The following is a 13,309-nucleotide window of genomic DNA, read 5'->3' as shown; positions in this document are numbered from 1 at the left end:
TAAAACGAAAACATATTATTATACAAAAAAGAAAAAGGTAATAAAATGACACTTTAAATTTAATAAGTTTTTTTTTTGAAAAAGGGGAAAAAACTTATACCTACTTATTGGTCTGTAGCTGAACGAATACTAACATTATAGTTTCTGGTTTTGAAATATAGCTTCTGCATCTTTGTCACTGACTATATCAAAACTGCTTTTCTTTGCACATTCCCATTCAGTAGTCAGTATAGCCAGATTTGTCAACGTGTCTTCACTCATAGTTGATCAAAAACATTTTTATTTAATTGTAATTTTGATACGTTTCTTTCACATGAGGCAACAAATATGCAAATAATTAGGAAAAGTTTGGTAGAGATTCATAAAAATTCCATTTCACAATAAATTCCAGAGACTGCAATATTCTTTTTTTTATTTTATTTTATTTTTATACAGCAGGTTCTTACTAGTTATCTATTTTATACATATTAGTGTATATATGAGACTGCAATATTCTCCTTTGTTTCCTCAGGACTGACTCTAGAGACTTTTAGATATTTCCATTTGGAGCTTGTATTCGTGTTTAAAATTGTGTTTCTTTACAATCACTGTTTTGTATATTGTTATTTTTAATCTACTGTCAAGTGATGTTTGTGCTTTGTGGACTTGGATGATCTCTCCTTCCACTAGAATATGCAATAGAATACACATCCACAGGAATATGTAGTATCATAGGGGCTGGAGACATAAGAGCAAGAACCATACCAAACCATTACAAACTCACTCTTGAGATAAATGCACATAGCTGAATTCATATGCATGGGACACAACTGTATAACTGTCCCAAATTAACTTTCACAAAGAATACAGTGTTTATTAAAAGTAATAAAAATGGCGTAATTTGAAGGTAGCATATGTTTTATTAAAATCAACAGATACTACAGCAATTGTTTAGATGTTAGAACTACCAGAGAGGCTTTTGTATTTTATCAATGCCCTTCAGCCAAACAGGACCAGGGACACACCTGTACTGTAGTTGAACAAATTGGGTTTATTGTTGCTGTGAGGGAGCGCACACCCTGGGGAACCATGGGATGTCTCGGTAAGAGGGTGCTGGAAAGAACCTATTCGGTTTGGATTTGAGCTGTGGTTGGGTAACTTGGTGGAAGGTCTAAGGAAGCAGGTCTAAGAAATATAAATTCCCAGACCTCTCAAGAAATGTCAAGATCCAATCTCTGATGGCATGGTCCTGTCTATTTAGATCCAGAGCAGAGTCTGCTCCAGTGTTTGCCAAACTTCCTGGATAAGAATCACCTGGGGGTACTTATTAAAATATATAAATTCCTGCACACACCCCCGCCACATTAATCAAGAGTCTCCTGGGTAGGGGCCTGGGAACTTATATTTTAATATGTGCCTTAGGGGATTCTTGCCACCAGGGAATTCTGGAAAATATTGATCTCTTCCTTTTCCTTAAAAGGGAAGCTTTATATTAGATAATTTAATAAAGCTTAAGGGTACCTGGCTAGTGTTTGGAGGAAAGAATACAGCTGATACATCAAGATAAAATTTGGATGAGTCTTTGAATTAAACATAAAAACATAAGTCCAGGACTTCCCTGATGGTGCAGTAGTTAAGAATCTGCCTGCCGAAAAAAAAAAAAAAAAAAGAATCTGCCTGACAATGCAGGGGACACGGGTTTGAGATCTGGTCCAGGAAGATCCCACATGCCGCGGAGCAACAAAGCCCGTGTGCCACAACTACTGAGCCTGCGCTCTAGAGTCTGCGTGCCATAACTACTGAGCCAGTGTGCCACAACTACTGAAGCCCACGCACCTAGAGCCCATGCTCCGCAGCAAGAGAAGCCACCGCAATGAGAAGCCCGCGCACCGCACTGGAGAGTAGCCCCCACTCGCCGCAACTAGAGAAAACTTGCGTGCAGCAACAAAGACCCAACGCAGCCAAAAATTAATTAATTAATTAGTTAATTTTTAAAAAGAGCATAAGTCCATAAAAATTGTTAGGGAAAGTATAGGTGAATTTTTAAAATATAATCTTCAATAGAGATTTTGAACTTTCTAAATTTCAAAATACAGAATCATAAGATATTAAGAAAAAGACTGACATGTATGCTTGAATATGACAAATTTCAAAATATGTATATTAAAAAATGACCACAAGGTTAAGACAAACTTGGAAAATATTTGCAACCCAATGGCAGACCCAGGTTGTGTTAAGTTGTTAAGAAAAAGATAAACAGTTTTGTCAGAATGGTGAAAGGATAGCATCAAAAGATAGTTCACAGAAAAGAAATAAAAATGTGAAATCTCACTCTGAATTAAAGAAGTTAACTAGGGTTTGGGATTTTGTTTTATTTTTTCACCCACCTGAAAGTTGTATCACTCAATTAAACATTTAGGCATCTTTACTAATAGTATATTTTTAAAGACCAAGATGATGACAATGTTTTAAGATTTTTCTTGTTTTAACATTTCTTGTTGCCATTTGAAACATAGCAATTTAATGCCTGGATTGCTCTATACATCTGAGTTAGATTGTATTCAAAATTATATTTTGAGGAATATTACATACCTGCAATTGGATACTCTGGATAGGTGAGGTAGCCACCTTAAGTTTCCCTAAGTTTCTTTAAGAACAGTGGTTCTCAAAGTGTGGTCCCCAGACTAGCAGCATCAGCATCACCCAGGAATTTGTGAGATATGCAAATTTTCAGGCTCCTTCTCAGACCTACTGAATCAGAAATTCTGCAGGTAGAGTGTACCAATCTATGTTTTAACAAGCCTCCAGGTGACTCTGATGCTAGCTTAAGTTTGAGAACCATTGCCTATGAGAATCCTGATCCTATCTGCAACTTGGCCAATCATTTCATCATGTGGATCTGTACTTAAATGGCAACTTAGAATACTTACACATATTTGGGAATATAACCTTGAACTCACTACCACTTATTGCTACTTTTTAAAGGTATTGCCACATTGTCTTCCAAAATAGTTGTGCTAATTTGCTTAGTGTATTGATGAATAATTGTTGCCCCATGTCCTTAGTCAATACTGATCCAAAGTTCAGCTTCGGGGTATAATTACGGAGAATTGTCTAAAGCATTTCATTCAAGATGTGATTCTCTGAATTTACCCTTGAATCTAAGGCAGGATGGTGGCTTCCAGAAGTTGTTCTGCCGAACCTCAGAGGTTCTCGGGCAGGTGGGGATGGACAGGAGATGGAAGGACAAGGGCTCTGCTTTCCCTTTCAATCAGAACTGTTCCAACTGAATTGGTTTTAAGTGTTAGTACTCCGCATGAGATTTCCTTTTTTTTTTTTTTTTTTGTTGGCTGTACGTGGGCCTCTCACTGTTGTGGCCTCTCCCGTTGCGGAGCACAGGCTCCGGACGCGCAGGCTCAGCGGCCACGGCTCACGGGCCCAGCCGCTCCGCGGCATGTGGGATCTTCCCGGACCAGGGCACGAACCCACGTCCCCTGCATCGGCAGGCGGAGTCTCAACCACTGCGCCACCAGGGAAGCCCGAGATTTCCTTTTTAACAAAGAAGTCTGCTGTTAAAATGTTTGAAAATATGGGCTTGGTTGTCAAAGACCAGAGTACCTGGACTACGTTGTTTTGGCCCTCCATATGTTTACTTTAAAAAAAAAATTCATCAATATTGAGAGGCATTATTTTAAAAAAACAGCTTGTAGAAAAACATCATCGTATTTACTATACTAATATATATATATATATATATATTTATTATTTTTTTTTTTTTGCGGTACACGGGCCTCTCACTGTTGTGGCCTCTCCCATTGTGGAGCACAGGCTCCGGACACGCAGGCTCAGCGGCCATGGCTCACGGGCCCAGCCGTTCCGCGGCATGTGGGATCCTCCCGGACCAGGGCACGAACTCGTGTCCCCTGCATCGGCAGGTGGACTCTCAACCACTGTGCCACCAGGGAAGCCCTACACTAATATATTTTAAGAACACACCATAACACAGTGCAATGTCCCCTTTATGAGGACTTTATGGGACCCAAAAGCTTGTGTCTCAGAACTGTGAATTCTGTGCTTCTATTGAGCAAATCGTGAAATGTATGCGTTATTCTGTTTTCCTTTTTGCACTGGCTACAAGAAATCTTAGAACCACATTTTTATGTTCTACCTTATTTGTAGACCCCCCCCACCACCCTTTGCCTAGATTTTCTCCGTTAATTTTTTCACTGTATGTCTTACTAAAATGTCTTAAGTTAATTTTTAATAAGGAGGGGTATAAATAAATAAGTAGTAAATAGGAAATGATTAACATTTGAGTGGTAGTGGAAATTGAGGCAGTGAATGAGATCACCCAGGGAGGGCAGGAGATAAGAGGAGAGACCAGGGCCAAGGATGGAACCCCCAGAATAGCAAATTTATGTGGTTGGCTGAGGAAGGAGAAATCAAAGAAAGAGAGCTAGCAAAGGAGAGCATTTCAGGAAAGAGGAGGTGGTCAGTGGTGTCTGAAAGTAGAAACAGGTCACATAACATAAAAACTGAAAAAAGGTCATTGGATTTAACAACCAAGAAGTCATTTGTGACCTCAGCAAGAGTTTCAGCAGAGGGGCGTAGGCATCGGCTAACTGACACGGGTTGACAGGGGAATGGGAAATGAAATAATGCAAACAGACTTTGCAAAAGGTTGGCTAAGAGAAGAATAAGAGAAGAAGATGGCTAAAGGGGGATATAAGATGGGAAGGGGGGCAGTTTGCATTAATTTTTAAAGATAGGATAGATACAAACATGTTTATATGCTGAAGGAAAAGTTCCAGTAGAGAGGGAGGGGTTAAAAGTACAGAAAAAGAGAAGCGACAGAAATTGGGGGGATCAAGACCCTGGAGGAGTGGGGAGGGTAGAATCTCTGAGTCAGTTCCTGGGAAGGGTCCTGGGTGGAGGTGTGTAGAGAGGAGTGAAGATGAAGGGCACTGAGGCTGGGGCATCAAGGAAATATTTTCACCCCCGAACTAAAAGCCACTTAGAAAAAGATGCTCATGAAATGGATGAAAAGAAGGTCCTAATATTTCAGACAAGCTAAAAGAAACTTTTTAAACTGATAGAAGATATAAAAGAATGACAATGTAGAATCTGAAAATTTTGGAAATGAGATGATAAACCCAGGAAAGAATTCGAAATAAAGGGAAAATTTTATTTCAGAAATGAAGAGTAAATTAGGAAAACACAAAAGAGAATAATAAGCTCAATAGATACATGAGTGACTGAAGGGTAATAGCGAGTAAAAAGGAAAAAAGAGATTTTAAAAGGGATATAGGCCAAAACAAACTAAAAACATAAACATGTTTCTTAGGGGAGAGGGAGAGAATAGAATAGGATGATCAGGGATAGTTAGAATTCTTTGAATAAACATTGTTTTGTAGATTTAACTTTGAAACCATGTGAGTATGTTACATAGCTATAAAACAAAATATTTAAAAAGCAATCCTGAAAGTAAAACACACACACACACACACACACACACACACACACACACACACACACACACACACACACACGGTAGTCTGATTTAATCTCTAAAGATTTCAGTATTCTTCCGTAATCCTAGCCAAAGTCCTTTCTGCTTCAGTCTTGTTTGTTCCTATGGGAAGTCAAGGAAGACTTGAACAGTTTCCTCACAATAGACCTTTTCATGGGAAGGGAGTTAGTAGAACTTCCCTTATCCTGGGCCAAAAATCTCAATTCTATTTCACTTTTCTCTGAGGTCCAATTTTAGCCAGATTCCCAAACTTTCCCTTGATACTTTTACAGGTTTTTTTAGATTTGCTGCAATAGAGACAGGGGTCTGATCATGACAAAAACATTGTAAATTTGGCTTTTGTTCACAATTACCTGTGACAGGAGCATTACCGGGAGATTAAAGAATATTTAAGGAGGTTTGGAAATTGCCACAGAGTGATTGGGGAGATCCCAGGACATGTAATTTTTATGGGTATTGCTTATTCTCTTATCAGTTTCTTTGTCAACACCCCCAAGTAATTTGGCAACAAACACTACCTCCAGGCTAGGTCCGGTGGCTGACAAGAGATGATATGCTACTTGCCCTCGTAGAACTTACAGTTTAGTGGAGAGAAGTGGCTGCCATACACAAAACCAGGCACAGAGCCCAGATTTAAACTGAAAATAATCACTCTTCAACAATGTTGGGCTGTGTCCCCTGTATTTTCCAAATGCAAAGTGTCGTCAGTTCCCAGGGAATTACAGTGAGGTGCCCTCACCCCCATTAGAATTAACAGGTATGGACATCTAATTGATGAGACCAGCTGTCTCAAGAGAGACTTCATGGTCTGAAGATGGGTGAATGAACACCTGAAATGGAATCTCCGAAACACCCGTGGAGTAGATGAACTCAATCAGAAAAAAAGAAAAGCAGTGATTTTCCTGGAATCTGGAAAACAGGGTGAGGGGGATGGAGGATGTATAAAAGAGAAATAAACCCTTGGTAGGATTTGGGATCAGGCAACTGCCATATATCATCTCACTTAACCAATAAGCTTGTGAGGCTGATTGTATCTGCTCACTGTGCAGATGAAAAAAACCAGAAAAGTTAAGTAACTAGGCTTGAATAATTTAAGATCCACCTGCTTTTTAAAGCTATAAGCCTTTCATCTGTGATAGCAATGATCTCTCTCTCTTGGAATGATCCTTGACATCTCCTAGAGCATCTGTTGGTAGGAATACTCTTGCTGTAGGAGTATGTAGAGCTGGGAGGTAGCTGAGTTGGGAGCTTGGCCAATTCATTTTTCCCATCTGCTGTTATTGGATCAATAGTCATTAGAGACCTCCATCTCACAAATGAGACATCTTCTGTTATAGGTTGGGGCCTCCAGAAAGCAGATTCTTTTATTTTGTTTTTAATGGTTGTTCTTTCTCACCATCATTTTTTAAAATTTTATTTTACTTTTGGCTGCGTTGGGTCTAGTTGCGGTGAGCAGGGGCTACTCTCCGTTGTGGTGTGTGGGCTTCTCATCATGGTGGCTTCTCTTGTTGTGGAGCATGGGCTCTAGAGCGCAGGGTCAGTAGCTGTGGCGCATGGGCTTAGTTGCTCTGCGGCATGTGGGATCTTCCAGGACCAGGGCTCGAACCCATGTCCCCTGCAGTGGGGACTGTGCCACCAGGGAAGTCCCCGTAAGCAGATTCCGAGAAGCAGTTTAGCAGTCAGTTTATTTGTTAGGGAGTCCTCTTGTGATTAATACCTATAGGGAGGAGAAGAAATTAAGATTGGATAAGGGAGAAATTGGGCTGCGATAATCTCCCAGCAAAGGCCTTAGCCAACCCCCCAGGGAACTCCAGAATCAGAATGACCCCCTTGGAGTTGTTCCAAGTCAGGCCAGTCTTTATACCCCCACATTCATCAGTAAATGGGTGCCAGCTGCCCCTGGCAGGAAGCATGACCTTGGAGGGGCAGTTTTCTTCACTCAAGGCTAACAGCTGAGGGCCAAATGCCAGCAGCGCTCCTAGCAGCTGGAGAAACAAGTCCTTCCTACCTGAAGGGCATCTGGACCATGCATCACAACATCCACTAAACCTCCCAAAAGTTGTGGAGGCTCAGCCAAAGTAAAGACTTTAGCCCAAAGGATTATCCTGTTGTTCCATTTCCCATGATTTATTAGTTCACATTTGCCCATCTCAGTTCATTTCAGGGTACGGCAGATCTTTCACAGCAATTGACAGGCAAAGAGGAGAGGTGTTGTCTGGAAGAATAAGCCATCTGACTAGAGGGAAGGGCAAAAGGCAAAGTTATACGAGAGTGACCCTGTTGTCATGGTTGGTGGGAAAGAAATCAGAATGGCATGATATATCCGCCAGAGGTCATTGAGAATGGCTGGTAAGCAGGTGCCATATTAGTTCTGAATCAGATTTAAAGGTCACGATGCATGGTTCCTCCTCCATCCACTGTAAGACTTTCTTAGGTATATTGAGAAATCATTGTGGGAAAAAGCTTGACCAGCCTCATTCTCCCTAGCTCCTCCCCTGGGTCCTGCTATTCTAACCCAGGGCCTCCAGTGCAAGCCCAGGGATGAGAAAGAGGAAGAAAATATCTTTTTAAAATGATGATAATATTCCCATTCTCTGCTCACCCTGGAGGCTTATTTTGAAAATCACAGTGATTTAACTTGTTAGCGGTTTAATTCACTTTTAAAAGATTAACCAGACTAATTACTCATCAGATTTCACCACCTTTGTCAGCCTCAATAAGGATCCTTTGTTACAATGATTAATGTGTTTTAATTGCAGCTTCTCTCAGAGCAATAATTCAATCGCACAGTATTTGCCGAATATATGGAAATCTTGGAAATGCTTTGACAGCTGAGCTATTCTTGGGAAATGAAAGTAAAGGAATATATGTAACTAACAAAAAGTGTTTTATAGCATATCATTAATATGGATTTTCCCTCTCTGACAGACCTTGCTCAACTTCAGTCCATGAAGCTGCTTGCTGTGCATGTCAGTTTCCCATCCAGGAACTACTAGGAGGTAGAGATCAATTAACACAGGTGACTGGATTTTCTCCAGTTGGTGTCCTCAAACATATGTTAATCATAGTAATAATCATAGCAAATATACATCGGTCACAGGGAAAGTTAATTAACTAGCCAGTGTCCATAAATAATCATCCAGTTAAGAGAGTGGATCCTGTGTTGATCATTCTATTTTCTACCCAATGCTTCATCTTCATTCATGTAACTGCTGTGTGCTTTCCAAGTTAAGGATTTTACAACGTCAGAAAGATCTCTGTAGAACCTGGTAGAGAGATGAATTGTATGTGGCCAATACTAATCTCAAACTTACAATGTATTTTAATGGTATTATTTTTTAAAGCACAGTGGTTCTAAGACCTTTGAAGTTGATTCTTGGTTCTATCACTTATTAGCTATGAGACCTTGGGGGAAATGAGCAGTATCTAGCCTCCCAGCCTTCAGTTTCCTCATCTCTAAAGTAGGCATGATAATACCCACCTGATAGTGAGGATTAAAATGAGGTATTACATGTAAGACCCAGCACACCACCTAGAATATAGTAAGCATTCATTAAATTATTTTTGAAAAAGCTATAAGCCTTTATACTTTAAGAAAACCATATGAACATGAGAATCAGGGATCTGATCTCACAATAACCCAGAGACAGGTAGGAAAGGGGTGCTACTGTTGTTTTTCACAGAAGAGGAAATGGCATAGGGAGGCCTGATGATGTCAGTAAACATGTGATATATTTCCATCAACTAACTACTCAATCAAGCAGAAAGGGTGCTCTAAAGCCCACAGATGCTGAGCCCCATTGCAGTGCTTTTCCTACAGCCACCTTGGAGGCATCAGGGTCTCTGAATGAGTAGAGTAGTTGAGAACAGAATAACTAACTCATTATTTGTTGACAAATATTAGCCCCTCTGTGGGATATATGCATCAATAATAGCTAACAGAGCCAGGAATTACCTCATTTAATTCATATAGCAAGCCTAGCAGGTAAATATCATTATTGCCCCCATTTTACAGGTGAGGACACTGAAGCTTAGAGATATTAAATAACTTGTTTGACAGATTTAAACCCAGGTCTGTCCAACTGTAGTGTCTGTGTTTTAACCATATACAATTCTGCCTCCTGCCAATCCCACTTTATAAGATGCCGTTTTAAAAAGGAAAGTTTTAAGTAAGACCTACCTGGTCTATATGGTAATTAATCAGTATGCTTTAAATTTTCATCCTAGTGGTTCAGGCAACCACGACTCAATTTTCTTAACTTCTGAACCAGAGGTTGTGAATACTGTTGTTCCTTCACTTGGGGAATGGCACTGGCTGTGAAAAAAATTAGGAAGTAAATTCTTCCTTGGGTATTTATAATACACATTTGCATGGGGAAGGCTCTGAGAAATACTATGGTTTTAAAAAATTGTTTAGGGCCTCCCTGGTGGCGCAGTGGTTGAGAGTCCGCCTGCCGATGCAGGGGATACGGGTTCGTGCCCCGGTCTGGGAGGATCCCACATGCCGCGGAGCGGCTGGGCCCGTGAGCCATGGCCGCTGGGCCTGCGCGTCCGGAGCCTGTGCTCCGCAACGGGAGAGGCCACAGCAGTGAGAGGCCCACATACCGCAAAAAAAAAAAAAAAAAAAAAAATTGTTTAATTGTGCTAAACCTGATTCATAGGCTTATCTGGCCATAGAACTCTTCTTTTTAGTTATAATCATTAAGAACCTATGGGAACCCATTTAGATTCATTTACATAATAATCATGGGCAAAATTTATAGAGCACTTAGTATTTCCCAGACACTGATCTCAGAACTTCACATGTATTCACTGATGTTATCTTTTTTAAAATATTTATTTATTTGGCTGCACTGGGTCTTAGTTGTGGCACATGGGATCTTTGTTGCGGCATGTGGAATCTTTTAGTCGCGGCATGTGGGCTCTTAGTGGCAGCATGCAGGATCTAGTTCCCCGACCAGGGATCGAACCCAGGCCCCATGCATTGGGAGCGTGGAGTCTTAACCACTGGACCACCAGGGAAGTCCCATGTATTCACTGATGTTATAATACTCTTATGAGGCAGGTGTTTTCAGAATAACCTTATGAGGTAAATGTTTTTTCTTAAACAATTTTCCCAAGATCAAAACTATTAAGTGGCAGAGGCAGGATCTGAACTCAGGGTGTTTTTCTCTAGAACCTGTGCTCTCACAGCTGCCATGGAAGAGCTGGTGTAGCAGGTCATACTCAAAAGCATGTCATATGTTTTTCTTATTTAACTATGGAATAAGTATGCTACATCAAATTTCCATTTTGATTAAATTGACCCAACCAAGGAGGAAAACCCTGGCAAAACCACCTGTGTGAATCAGACACTCAACACAATCACATTCGTCTATATCTGATATTGATAACTACATTTTTTCCCCTATAGTGCTGTCATTCTTAAAATACTTGATCCAGTTTTGGGCATCTGCTTCTAGTTTGTGACAGACACAGACACTTATCACCATATCTCTTGCCAGGTAATAATCACTTCAGGTTTCCTCCAGGACTAGTACGCCAAGATCAGACAAATAAGAATTCTCACTTAGGGACTTCCCTAATGGTGCAGTGGTTAAGAATCCGCCTGCCAATGCAGTGGACATGGGTTCGAGCCCTGGTCTGGGAAGATCCCACATGCTGCGGAGCAACTAAGCCCGGGCGCCACAACTACTGAGCCTGCCCTCTAGAGCCCGTGAGCCACAACTAGAGAAAGCCCACGCGCAGCAACGAAGACCCAACACAGCCAAAAATAAATGAATAACTAAATTAAATATATGATTGCCTTTTAAAAAATATAAAAGAATTCTCACTTAGAGACAGTGAGGTGATCACCCATCTCAAATAGGAAAGCTGTTATTTACTCCAGAATGGCAAAGGCACAAGAATTCTCTTTTCTCTTCTTTGCTTTTCCTTTCCTTACTTCTCTTTTACTTTATTTGGTTTTAGGTGGAGCAATGGCTTATGGAATGACAAAGTTTGGGACTCACTCACTTAACTGAAGATACCCCAGCCTAGAAGAAGGACCAGGAGAAAAGGCAATGGCCCCAAAGGTGCAGAAAGCCCAAAGAAAGCTTCCAAGTGCTGTTCTTGCCTTCCTTTTCTTTTGATCCTCTCTCCCCATAGGGTGGCTTTTTTTTTTTTTTTTTGAAGCACACTTTTCCAAGTTGTTACATTAACAAATTTGCACTGATTTCTTTATCCTTGTCATCTAAAGACCACCTTGTTGGCGGATGGTGAACTTTTCCTTTATGCCAGGCCTGCTGCACTGTCTAATGTCACAAGTGTCTGCTCACATTAGCTCCCGGAGACTGGAGAAGATTCTGCATAGTGCCTTTCCAGCAAGTTGATTTGACAGAATGAGTCCCCATGCTAGCTCATGGCACTTCCCAGTTAGTCAGCTTTCCTCGGGGAGGAGAATTTAGAGTGCACCATATTCAGTTTCCAAATCGACTGCTGTCCCCTCAGGAAGCTGTGTGTTGCATTATTAAAAGAGATGCCTTCAACTACAGCACCATACTTAAACATTCATCCACATTAAAAAAAAAAAAGAAGAAGCAGGAATGAGGCAGGCAGCACCACAATTCCCCACACTCTTCACTGCTAACTCTTTCTCCCCAGGTTTCAAGTCTCCCTCTTTGAACAGTCCTGTAACTTTTATTGGTGAGCATGAACAGTGTGATTTTGTGACTGTTACCTTTACGTAAAGTGGGGTGTTTTTGCATTACTTAGGCTGGCTATACTCCCTGAGCTCCAATAGCAAAGTTAAATCCAAAAATCTAGCTGCCGGAAACGGCAACAGCTTTGACTTATCTGTTACCTACCTCTCCCAGGAGTTCAAATGAAAAGCAGGAATTAGTTCTGAGTTGAAGATGAACAGATTCGAAGCTCACACTTTCATAATTATAACTTCAGATATTTCTAATTTTTTAAAACAACAAAATCTGTGGCCAGTTTGTCTTTAACATTCCAAAAGAGAAATCGACAAGATTGCTGGAGCAAAGGAGGGATCCTTTTTAAAGCTTCATGTTGATATAAATATGAAAATGGATGAAACTCTGCTTCCAATTTCCAAACTTGTGTACTTCAATGAATATTAAATGGCAGGACCCTATCATCATCATGACTTATATACTCACCAGAGTTTTTTATCAAAAAGGGACTGGAATTGCCTGTGGAGCCTGAAAGTCTCCTGTAATTGAGTTTAGAGTGGTAAATCCACTAACCAGGCCATGGCCCCAGAGACACCCCTGAAACCCACCTGTCAGCTGGTGTTAGATCACAGCTCAAACAAGGCATGGCTGCCTGCTCCTGCAAAACGCTGATGTGGCCCAAAATAAAAAAAAGAGAAGTGATTTCCCCAGGGATGAGGGAGGGCTGGGGGCAAATCATGGGGGTTGGGAGGGCAAGAGAAAAACTCTCATCTAACAGCTGCCTGATGTCAGCTGGAATCATGATCTGAAACTCAGCTTGGGAGGGGAACTGGCCAGGGCCTCATTCGGTAAGGTGTCATTTCTTTATTCCAACATCCTTTAGGTAGGAGCGTAATGGAGTGGACAAGAAGCTTTTTCATCACGGGTGAGCCATGGAAAACAAAGCCCAGAGTTTCAGTGAGGAAAAAGATACAACAGGCTTAGGACTGATGCAGAAAATTTCACATCTGTAAATGGAGGAAACTGTCCAACTGAGACCGGCTGGACCAGTCAGGGATGGGAGCAGGAACATTTTAAGCCAAAGAACCATCATTCAGCCAATAAATATTTGTTTACTAGTGCTAAT

General features: G+C 40.9%; 1 long non-coding RNA gene across 2 annotated transcripts in view; it reads left to right on the top strand.

The window, feature by feature from the left end:
* LOC308628122 overlaps window positions 1–13,309 on the top strand; it is an 84,756-nt gene that overhangs the window by 24,314 nt on the left and 47,133 nt on the right. For both annotated transcript variants that reach the window (XR_014017498.1, XR_014017499.1), the window contains exons 2-3: window positions 8,438–8,528; window positions 11,480–11,583. This is a non-coding gene — a long non-coding RNA (uncharacterized lncRNA). The remainder of the gene's footprint in view (window positions 1–8,437; window positions 8,529–11,479; window positions 11,584–13,309) is intronic.

Source organism: Mesoplodon bidens (genome assembly GCF_964165515.1).
Source record: "Mesoplodon bidens genome assembly, chromosome: 14".
Taxonomy (NCBI): domain Eukaryota; kingdom Metazoa; phylum Chordata; class Mammalia; order Artiodactyla; family Ziphiidae; genus Mesoplodon; species Mesoplodon bidens.
The sequence above is the reverse complement of the archived record's forward strand: the minus strand, read 5'-3'. Positions and strand labels throughout refer to the sequence as shown.